The 12,710-nt window shown below is 38.2% G+C and overlaps 1 protein-coding gene across 1 annotated transcript in view; it reads right to left on the bottom strand.

Moving 5' to 3' along the window:
- Positions 1–12,710, bottom strand: part of COG5 (component of oligomeric golgi complex 5) — a 238,304-nt gene that overhangs the window by 134,263 nt on the left and 91,331 nt on the right. The gene's annotated exons all lie outside the window — the stretch shown is intronic.

Here is a 12,710-nt window from a genome sequence, read left to right as displayed (position 1 = left end):
AAATGGCTCTCCAAACAATTTTTACTCAACTAATCACTTTACTCTAATGCAAAATATTACAAAAATGTTTCACTGAAACCCAATCATGAACAACTTAGTACTGTCTATCTCAAGGTGATTAAAAAAAATTTTTTAAGTAAATTAAACTGCCCTTAACTTAAGAAATTTCTGAGATTTGGGAAATTTGTTTACATTAAAATAATTTTAATTATTTAAAAATGTTATATATATTCCATATTTTTTTAAAAAAATATATGGTTATCCAAACAATTTTTACTCAGTGATCACTTTACTCTGGTATAAAATGTTCAAATAAAGATGGTCAAGCAAGAAACTATAACACTATAAATTTAAAGAATTGTCAACAGATTATATTGAAAGGTGTTAAAATTATTATAATGTAAACAATTTCCCAAATCTCAGAAATTTCTTAAGTTACAGGGAAGTTTTATTTATTGTTTATTCATTAATCACTGTGAGATACACAGTTACAAAGTTGTTCATGATTGGGTTTCAGTCATCCAATTTTCCGACACCATTCCTGTCAAAACAGCTCCCCCAAATATTTATTGCCAGGTATATCCCTTGTGGTCTCCAGTCCTGCTGGGCTGGCAAAATACCACATCACTAGGCCTAAAAACCAAACCTATGACTCAAGTGTCTGCAGATCCCTTGAGCACTACTTCAGAGCCCACCACCGGCACCAAAGAAGAAATATAAACAATTAAACATAGAAATTGGTTGGTTGGTTTTTTGGTAAATAAAAGGTTTTACTCTTTTCTTACAAAGGAAAGGCTAACATTGACAGAAGTAGCTAAGATCCACAAAGTCATGATGTGGCCCCAGGAAAGACCTATTGTGGTACTATGACAGAATTCAGAACTAACGGTCCCTGAGCATAACTCTCCTGGCAAAAATGCAAAGCACCTGCAGCTCCTTCGTGCTGAGCTAATGGCAGAGCTGAATATTTGGAATCAGGGACTCAAGCACCATCCTGGTTCAGTCACTGACTGCTTGTGAAACTATAAGAGGAGAAGCTCATCTCTGGTTTTCTTTTCTTTCATCAATCCCCACTGGTTTACAAGAGAATGGCATTTCAGTGGGTTAGCATTACATACTTGTGTGTGTGTATGTGTGTGTATGTATATATGGGCTTCAATGTATGATTGGGTTTCATACATATACAGATCATATTATATGCATGACATTGTAAATAGAATTTTTATAGATTTTATGTTACATATTCACCAACACTCCAGGACCATACGACCCACCCATAAAAGACCGTTCTAACTCATTCCTCCCATTCTTCACTTTCCTTCCAGCAATCACTATGGGTGAATTTTCACCTAGTCTGTAGCTCCAAGTCTCTAAAAAAAGTAAAATTACCTATTTTATCTAATCATCTCCTTCTCGCACTTCACTAGCCCCAGCTCAAATTATACTCACACATTTTCTTTAATTCCATTCCTTCCCTTTCCCTTCAGTATTCTGCTGCTGCCACTATGTCACTGCTGTGGCTGCAGTGAAAGGGGTCACACACAGAGACTGCGTGTGCAGCTGTGGTGTCCACCAAAGGTTTCCCAGCAGGAGGTGGTGCACATGTGTTCAGAGACGGTACCCTGCCAAGGGTTCTGCTCCCTTAGCTGCATCGTTTGCACAAAGCTGAGACATAGTTAGGGGGTTAGGATTGTGATGCTCACACGTGAACTGACCCAAACACAGCACTTTCTGGCCACAGTACTTGTACAGATTTGTAGTTGAGGTACTCACTAGGGGCTGCACCCCTTTTGGGGTGCTGCCAGAAATTACTTGGGACACAAGATATCAGACAAGGTATATGTATCTGCAGGCACAAACAGAAGCGCTACCTGGATTGTGGTCAGTACATGTAAGATACCAGGGATTTGAACTCACGGCTAACCATGTGTATGGCAGGTGGTCTATGTATGTGCACTATTTCTCTAGACCTATAATCACTCCTTATGAAGCAATCAGATACATGCTAGATTGGGAGAACAAAGGGTTATATCAGCTCAGAAGAAAGAGCCATATTGTCCTTACAGATTATTCCACAAATCTTTTTTGTAACAGACAAATGTAGAAACGAGGAGAAAAATAACAAGAAAAAATATATAACAATGCCCCCACCAAATAAAGTGAGCCCCCCCTAATCTGGAAAAATGAAGGGATTATATAAATACTCCCACTTTTATTTAGCTACTCCACAGAATGACTATCAGTGTCTTTATATCTGCTCTTAGTCAAACACATCTACAGACTAGATATAAAACTAAAAAATGATGACTCTAACTTTTGAAGAACTGACATGTGTAAGTAGCGATATGGATGTAAATATCTAAAAGAAGACATTGAAAATGTTTGCCTCTGGGGAAAAGAAATGGGAGAGACAGAGGGCAGGAAATAGCTGTTCTTAATAATAAGCCTTGTAGAAATAGTGAAGTATGTGACACACATATAGGATTCATAATGAAAGTAAATAGAAAACCAATAAAAATAATTTAGGTGACTCTTTTCCTGGGGATAAGTACTTTTTCAAAAGAAAAACTAGGGGCTGGACCCATATTAATGCTGGTAGGCGGCCAACCTAGGCTCGATGCCCTGCACCACACATAGTCCCCCAAGCCCAGCAGGTGTTCAGAGCCAGGAGTAAGCCCTGAGCACAGCCTATTGTGGCCCAAAAAGCCCAAAAACCCGGTAAATATACTTTGGAAGGATAACAATTACCATAATATTAATATTACAGTAATAACCATTTACATACCTAAGGATACATGTGCATATGCTTGTCTATTTGTGTGCGTGTATATAAAAAGAAACACATAAATTAATAAAAGCCATTTCTGAAACTACTTTGGAATAATCTAAGAAGACTCCATATGAGTATACCTAAGGGGTTGAGGAGAGAGCTCAGTGGTAGGGAGACATGCTTTCCACCCTAGAAGCCAAGTCCTGGTCCTGAGATCACTCACTGCCACCCACCTGACCCCCAAGCACCGTTGGGTATAGCCCTCACAGGTTGAGAGCACCACTTTGGTGGTCCTGTAGTCCAGGCACTGCAGGGGCAAGAGCAATTCCATCCCCTGGGGCCCCAGCACCAAACCACCACGCCAGTCTAAAGTGAATTTTTTTCCATGTGACTAACAGAAGATACATGCATGGAAATGTTTCTATAAACCACTGTCAGAAAAAAGCTGAAAACAACCCATGATGATCTACTGGAGAAGAGATAGAAGAGATAAATAAATGTAATTTATTCAAAAAAAAAGCTACAAAAGAAAAGAAACAAATGACAGGTCCACACATGAGTATCAATATTAAGAAAGAATGGTTTTCAGAAGAAAACACACGGGGCCCAGAGCTACAATACAGCAGGCTTTGCACGCATTTGACTGGGGTTCGATCCCTAGCACCCATATGATCTCCCAAGCTCTGCTAGAAGTGATCACTGAATACAGATCCAGGAGTAAGACCTAAGCCAACACAAAATGTGGCCTAGAAACAAAAACAAAACAAACAACAAAAATGAAGAGAACACAAAGTATAGAGTGATTTATATTAAGTTTAAGATAACTTGAAATAAATTTACCATACATATTATGTATATATGCTTATAAATATTTGCAACAGTAATAAAATGAGAAGAAATAAATGAAAAAACATGCTTAGAATTTTTAATTCTTAATTCTAACAACTGGTAGGCACTACTTGGAGCTTACACAGGTTAAAATATAGTTCTGCAACAATGAGATATCATTTCACACCACAGAGACTGGCCCACATCCACAAGAACAAAAGCAACTGGTGCTGGCGTGGATCTGGCGAGAAAGGGACCCTCCTTCACTGCTGGTGGGAATGCCGACTGGTTCAGCCCTTTTGGAAAACAGTATGGACAATTCTCAAAAAATTAGAATTTGATCTCCCATTTGACCCAGCAATACCATTCCTGGGAATATATCCCAGAGAGGTAAAAAAGTATAGTCGAAGTGACATCTGCAATTGTTTGTTCATTGCAGCACTGTTTACAATAGCCAGAATCTGGTAAAAACCTGAATGCCCGAGAACAGATGACTGGCTAAAGAAACTTTGGTACATTTACACAATGGAGTACTATGTAGCTGTTAGAAAAGATGAAGTCATGAAATTTACATACAAGTGGTACTACATGGAAAGTATCATGCTAAGCGAAATGAGTCAGAAAGAGAGGTATAGACATAGAAAGATTGCATTCATCTGGTGAACATAAAGTAACAAAATAGGAGACTAACACCCAAGAGTGGCCGAGATTAGTACCAGGAATTTTGCTCCATGGCTTAGAGGCCAGCCACACATGCTAGGGGAAAAGGGAGCTCAGATAGAGAAGGGAGCACCAAATAAAGGGTGTTGGAAGGATCCTCCCAGGGTAGAAGAAGCATGCCGAAAGTAGACTACACACCAAACATGATTACCACTCAATGCCTCTTTTGCAAACCACAACACTGAAAAGGAGAGAGAGACAACAAAGGGGAATGCCCTGCCACAGAGGCAGGGTGGGATGGGGGGATTAGGGGGTGGGAGGGATACTGGGACCCGTGGTGGTGGAAAATGGGCACTGGTGGAGGGATGGGTACTTGATCATTGTATAACTGAAACTCAAGCACAAAAATTTGTAAGTCTACAACTGTACCTCATGGTGTTTCACTCATAAAAATTAAAAAATAAATGAAAATTAAAATATATTTTGCCTATTTTATTAAATGGTAATAGGTTGCTCCCAGCAGTGCCCAATAGACATATAAATAAGGTCATTTCAAGTTATTATAATTGTATTTCATATTCAAAGAACAAAAAGACAACATGTTGGTAAAATCATGAACAATAAAATAAGACACAACTGAACTTTTTTTTACTGAATCACCATGAGATATACAGTTACAAAGTTGTTCATGATTGGGTTTCAGTCATACAATGCCCCAACACCAGACCCTTCACCACAACTGAACTTCTAGAGATAAGGGAAAAAACCTCCAAGTGGGATTAATGGCTACTAGCAAATGCAGAATTCACTGTCTCATGAAGCAGAGTCTAATACAGAAATTAACTGGTAGTTAGATATATTTTTCCTAGTGGTATCTGGAGGTATCTTTTCAATGTATCAGATATTTTGTTTGTGGGCCATACCTGCTGGTAATCAGTGTTTACTCTCTAACTCTATGTTCAGAGGTTGCTCCCAGCAGTGCCCAATAGACAAAAGGTACCAGGAATCAAAGCTCATCTCCTGCATGCAAAGCCTGAGTTCAGTCTGCTGAACTATCTCTTCAGAACTGAAAGAAATAATCTTTAAATTTTGCTTTTTGTTTTGGGGTCAGACCTGATGGTGCTCGGGGTCACGCCTGGCTTTCTAATCGGGGTGGAGATTCTTGCATACCACATGTAGTGCGAGGATCAAACAGAGGTTAGCTGCATGTAAGGCAAGCATCTTTTTTTAAAAATGTTTATTAGTGAAACACCATGAGGTACAGTTGTAGACTTACAAAGTTTTGTGCTTGGGAAGACAAGCATCTTAACCTCGGTACTATCTTTCCAGTCCTACATAATCTTTTTAACATATGCTCGGTAAGGAAATTTTGGAAACTGGGGAAATAATGTGAAAAAGGAGAAATTATAAAATACTATAAGCAGAGGCCACAATTGCTTTGTAAATAACTGGAATATACACAAATATGTCTGAGAAATTTATGAATACTCACAAGTTCTCAAGATGCACCAAAATAGCATATATCCTCCACTGGATGTTTATGTGAACAATGCAGAAAAAACAAGAACTGACAGCCACCGAACAGTTAACTATAGTCACTAACAAAACTGACTCCCTCCTACACACCAACTTTGCAAAGAGCACCATTCAGACATGTGACTCAGAGGGATTACAAGCAACTCCCATGCTTCTAAAATACTTAAAATCTTGGTTACACGCTAGAGTAAAGGTCTACTATATTCTTTTAAAAATCTATCTTTTTATATTTGCCCATGAATTACTATGTTCCTGATATTATCTGTAACTATACTTCTTTAAAATATCTTATTAAGGGCGGCTGAGAGATAGTACAGTGGGAGGGATATTTGCCTTGCATGTGGCAAATCTAGGTTAGATCCTTGGAACCCCATATGGTCCCTCCATCCATTAGGAATAATTCCTGAATGCAGGTCCAAGAGTAAACCCTGAGCATGACTGAGCGTGGCCCCAAAACAAAACAAAACTTTTATAAAGGAAATTTTTATAAAGGGCTGAAGAGCTAGTATAGCAGGGAGGGCACTTGCCTTGCACACAAACAAACTGTGTTCAATTCCTGGCATCACATATGATTCTGAGCACCACCAGGACTGTCCCTAATCACAGAGCCAAGAGTAAGCTCTGAGCACCACTCAATGCAGCCCAAATAAATAAATAAAAATGATATAAAATGTCATTTTAACTTCATCCACACTATTATAACACCGAAATAGCAGGCCTTTTTCTCTCTCTGGAGTAGCCTGTGTTCTCTCTCTTAAACATGTATCTTTCTTTCTCTCATCTTAGACTTTCACTTTAGATGTCTCTAAACTTCTTTCAATAACTGTTTTGTTTGAAAAAAAAGACATAAATACCAGTATAATCAAAGGAGGTCATTTAAAAAAAATTTTTCCTCCAAAGCACAGATGCTAGTCCTTAATAAAATACTAGAAATATAAAAAATTAAAAAATAATTCATCGTGACCAAGGAGTTTATTCTTAGAATACTTTGGTAAATGGATGTTTACTAGAACACTTAAACAATAAGAATAAAGTTGTTTTATCCGTGAGATTATGAGAAGGCCATTAACAGTGCAAGGCTTTCCTGTGACAATGCCCAGAATAACTTTTATGTATGCAAAACTGAAAAAAAAAAGTGGAAGGCACTTGGAAGAACTGTATAAAATCTCCTTCCAAAAGCCATTCCGAGGCTGGAGAGATAGCACAGCGGGTAGGGCGTTTGCCTTGCACACGGCGGACCCGGGTTTGATTCCCAGCATCCCATATGGTCCCCTGAGCATCACCAGGAGTAATTTCTGAGTGCATGAGCCAGGAGTAACTCCTGTGCACTGCCAGGTAACCAAAAGAAAAAAAAAAGAAAAAAAAAGCCATTCCGGGCTTGTTCTTCAAGCCCATGTTCTCCCTTGAACATGTATCTTACTTGTTTTTCTCTATGTTTCTTTGCTTGCTTTTTCCACCCTGGAGAAGACTAAGTATTCTCTTGAATGCATATTATTCTCTTTCACTCCTTCCACATTTTTCTAAGTAAGTCCCATTCAATAAAAACTACCTTGTGCCTGCCATATAGGCATGTGGGATGGGGGTGGGGTGGGGGTGGGGATGGAGGCGTGGAAGGGAAACTGGGGCACAAGTGCTGGGAAATTACACTGGTGGAGGGAAGGATGTTGGAACACTGTATGACTGAAACCCTGTCATGAACAGCTTTGCAAAAATAAATAAATAGAATAGAATGAAGATGAAATAGAGACAAAAATAAACTACATTGTTTCACAAAAAAATAGTTTATAATCAGTAAGACAAAAAAATGAGATAAAATGTAATCATAAAAAGACTCCAAAAGAAAGAAAGAAAAAAAGGAGACAGCAGTGAAAAAACACCAATAGAAAATACACAACAAGACTGACAACATGAAATACAACCACATGATGACTTCATGACTGCCACCTGGACCGCACTGGAGGATACAGTGTTAAATGGAGTAAGAAGAAGGACAAATACAAGATCTCATTCATTTACGGTACAGAGAAGCAGGAGAAGGGAATGCAAGGGAGTAAAGAGGGAATACCCAGAACTCTCCTGACCCTAGAGTATGGAAAAGAGGACTGGGAAGCAAAGAATTCAAGTCGGGAAGTTAAAAGGGTGGGAAGGGAGAGTAATAGGGCAGAGTTGAGGGCCTCGGGCACATCTGAGGTATAGAAGTGAGTGATGCATAGGGAGATCCAACCACAAAGCAGACAACAGTGAAACTAGGAGATCCAAACTACAAAGGTTGCAGGTGGAGGGAATCTGAAAGTAACTGTGGAGAAAAGTTGACACTGGTGATGACCTGGTATTAAAACATTACAACGTGCCTGAAACTCAACCATGAATCATTTTGTAAATTACAAATTTACATTTTAAAAAAAGGACTTTAAAAATCATATTTATTAATTTATTTCTGTGTGTTGTAGGTGTAGGTGGTACCAGGTTATCTATCTGTGTCCTCACACTCAAGTCATGGATGTGTTGTATCTATCACAAGCTATATGCTGACCCACACCAATAAAGAAATTATCGCCAGAGCGATAGTACAGCAGGTAGGGCACTTGCCTCGCACATATAGTATATATATATATATATATATATATATATATATATATATATAGTACTATAGTATATAGTAAATAATATATACTATATTATATTATATTATATTGTATATAGTAAATAAATGTGTATAGTAAATGTATGGGTGTTGAACACTGTAGGTTTGAAACCCGACCATGATCAGGTTTGTGACTCTCTATATCTCACAGTGACTTAATAAAAATAATGGGTGTTGAACACTGTAGGTTTGAAACCCGACCATGATCAGGTTTGTGACTCTCTATATCTCACAGTGACTTAATAAAAATAATTTTTTAAATAAATAAAATAAGGTTCCTAATCTAGCATGACTAGTGTCTTAATGAAAATAAGAAATTCGGACACAACCGCCCCACACAGGAAGAGTGCCATGTTAACTTTGACAGGGGATATAGGGTAATGTTTCAGCATGCCAAGGAGTTCTGAAAACTGCCAGAAAACCACCAAGAGAATAGAAGTCAGAGCACATTCTTCCCTTATAGTTCTTCAAAAGAATCAACACTATTGATATCTTGATTCTTCAATTTTGAAACTATAATGTTGTGAGACAATAAATTTCCATTACTCAAACAATATAAAATAAATAACTGTAGACCCGTTATGGGGGCAGACCTGAGGGGTGGTTGAGAAAATGGACACAATGGTGAAGGGGAGGTGACAGTGGTGGTAAATTGGTGTTGGAATATTGAATGCCTGTAACAAATCACCACGAACAACTGTGTAAACCACAGTGTAAAGAAAGTGTGGGGAAAAAAACAAATAAACCAATAAAATTCTTGTTAATTGAGTAGCCCAGTTTGTGGTTCAGTTCATACAGTAACCCTAGGAAACTACAGAAAACTAACACACTATGTGTGTAGACATTGTTATAAAAACCTGTGAATTCATTTAATACAATGACCTTTTAGTTAGGCATTTTTATCTGCTCCATCTTACAGATAATAAAACTGAGTCACACTGAAGTTAATTAATTTAGCCCAATCACAACTATTAAGTTGTAAGTACATTATTTGGGAAGTGGTATAAATAGTGGTATTGAAAGAATAGTACCGCAATGTTATTGAAAGTTTCATTCATCTAGAGCATTCTAGCTGTTCAACAGAAGGTCTGGTTCTCTGGTCTTCTAAATTTGTGTTTTGTAACACATACTCTCAGATCTTCTAGTCACTCCATTCTGCTTAGGCTGGCATAGATTCAGTTGGCCTCAACTAGGAATTCTATCACATGAGGAGAGCCCCACCTACAAACTGGAGTGCTGGAAAAGCTGAAGCAATAAAACAATCTTGCAGTGGTCACAGATCAAGAAAAACATCCGAAAGATCTCTACTACCTGTTGTATGAGTTTTGAGTTTCATACTGAGAAAAAAGAGAGACAAGACTGGACCCTCAAAATTAGTTTCTGTAATCTTAAATTTGTTTCATCTACTTTGACCGAAAGAACCTTAAGACCTTAAAAGTCTAAGATGGAGGTCCAGGGGGCTGGAGAGATGGCACAGCGGGTAGGGCGTTTGCCTTGCATGCGGCCGACCAGGGTTCAATTCCCAGCATTCCATATGGTTCCCTGAGCACCGCCAGGAGTAACTCCTGCGTGCAGAGCCAGGAGTAGTAACCCCTGTGCATCACCAGGTGTGACCAAAAAGAAAAAAAAAAAAAAGATGGAGGTCCAAACTACCAGGGACTTAAAAGAGATGGCGAGATTGAGATCAGTAAGGCTTGGGTTTTTTTTTTTCTATATTCCAAAGTTGTTGATACACAGGCAACATGTTCACAATTCTATTTCTAATCTGTCACTCTTTTCAATTAAATTCACTTGGGACCAGAGAGATAGTCCAGTGGGCGTTCCCTAAATGCAAAGCTTGGGAGTAACATCTGAGCACTGTAGCATGTCACCCAAAAACAAAACAAAAAAAGTTAATTAAATCCATTTCATGTTAGCTCTTTATTAAAAAGCAGAGCATTCATAATTTCAAATCTTGATAGCAATTCATGCATATTTAATTCCTTTTCTCTCCCTCTCCCCTTCACTCCCTTCGCTGCTGATGTGATGACCAGGGTTTGCACACATGATTGGTTTGTGATGCCTGCCAAGGAACATATTCTGGCTGAGGTGCTCAATCACACGTTGCTGCAATGCATGAGAGACGCACCCCCTGCTGAGGTGCAGGAGGGCCCAAAACAGCAGAGCTGGGGATGGATCTTCCTGCCTCATACTTGCAGGATAGGCACTTTTGTCCCTGAGCCATCCATCGTCTCTACTTAAATATACTTCCAAACATAATATGCTCTTCTTTTAAGGATTAAATTGAGTTCAACAGAAAGATACGTAAAGTCATAAGCCCTGGTACCTATAAAGGGGAATGTACTTTGAAACTGGTTCCTTAAAGATAGAAAAAAAAGAAAATGAGGTCATCCGAGTTTAGCATGGGCCCTAATCCAATTACTGTAGCTCATAAAATGCAGGAAATGTGGAGACATGACACACGGGAAGGAGAATGACACTGTGAAATACAGATAGCCACCAGAGAGAAAGCCCTGGAAAGGGAAGAGCACAAAGGGTTTCCAGCAACCACCAAAGCTTGTAAAAGCAAAAAGAACTTCTCCGCCCGATCCATCAGAGTGAGCATGGCTGACTGTGTCCTGATTTCTACCCTCCAGAACAGTGAGTGAGTACTTTTCTGTTGTTTATAACACTCTGTTTGTAGTGATGTGTTAAAGTAGCCCAAGGACACTAATACATCTTCTCTCAGATATAGTCATTTTTTTTCTGTCTCCAATCAACCCCCAGTTTAGGCCTGAAGCTACGGATCAAATGAGTTCACAGAGAATTGGAGTCAATGAAGGTTCTACATGCAGAGCAGCTGCAGGATGAGCCATTTAATCTTCTATATGACACTCGCTGGCCCATTACCATCAAGTTCCCCCATTCACTTCACATTAAGAGTTCTTGAGCTACTGAACACAATTTTCACAATGAATGAATTATGCTTGAAAAAGGAATCAGGAAATGGAACAAAAGCCTTTTGAGCTTAGAGCTCAAATCATGCATCAGATATTTTACTTAATAAAGCAGAGATCATAACATCAGCTATATCATAGGCAATTTTTATCTGCCAGCTCTTTGTTACAAAAAAATGCAAAAATTCGTGTATAACAAACCCATCTACAATTAAAAATTCTAGCTACTAATATTATTAAAAGTACTATTCAACTTCTTACATAAGACATTTTTATAAGAGAATTTTTATGAAGTCAGCATTCAGCTAAGCTTGCAAAAGGTTGATCTTGGTAGAGCTCTGGTAAGCATAATATGCATTTGATGGCTTCAAATTAGTAGAAAGTTGTACACTGAAAGTGTCCTAAATTAGCCCTCCAATAGTTCAGCAAATCCTGAGAGGCTAGGTTAAATATGTTAAGTTAAAAACATTAAAATCTGGTCATACCACCATAAACGATAAACACATGTAGATACACATTATACAAGGTAAACAAAATTCAAAACAGGAACATTCTAATGTTTTCATCTACGTTAAGAATGACTATAATTTTTATATGCTTTTCCTAAGAAAACTCCTAGGAAATTTTGTTTATATTTTATTGAGGTATTTCAAATAATGTCATACTGACCCACTTAAAGTACATACTTTAAAAGAGTTTCAAAACCATCACCACAATCTCCTTTAAAAACATTTTTATCAATCAAAAGAGAAACTCTGTGCCTGTTAAAAGTCATTATTCATTTCTGCTACATATATACACCACTCTGCACCTGTCCCAGGTAATCAGTAATCTACTTTATGACTCTAAAGATTTGCCTATTCTGTATATTTTATGTAAGTAGAGTAAAACAACACTGTCTTCTTTTTTTTTCTTTGCATCACACCCGGTGATGCTCAGGGGTTACTTCTGACTCTGCACTCAGGAATTACCCCTGGCTGTGCTCAGGGACCATATGGGATGCTAGGAACCGAACCCGGGTTGGACGCATGCCAGGTTAACGCCCTACTTGCTGTGTTTCTATGACTGACATCTTTCACTGGGTTTTCAAGATAGTTTTCAAGACTCAGCCATAATACAGCACATACCATTATCTTATTCTTTTATATTGTCCAATAATATTCAATTAATGAATACAGCATTTTCCTTATACAACAACTGACAAACATTTTGGTTGTTTCTAATTTGGGGGCTGTTTATAAATACTACTGCTATAAATATTCATGCATAAGCTGTATGTGGATTTAAATTTTCATTTTTCTTAGACACTAAGAACAGAATTAATAGAGAATACGTT

Source organism: Sorex fumeus, unplaced genomic scaffold, assembly GCF_029834395.1.
Source record: "Sorex fumeus unplaced genomic scaffold, SorFum_2.1 ptg000037l, whole genome shotgun sequence".
NCBI classification, from domain to species: Eukaryota; Metazoa; Chordata; class Mammalia; order Eulipotyphla; family Soricidae; genus Sorex; species Sorex fumeus.
The sequence above is the reverse complement of the archived record's forward strand: the minus strand, read 5'-3'. Positions and strand labels throughout refer to the sequence as shown.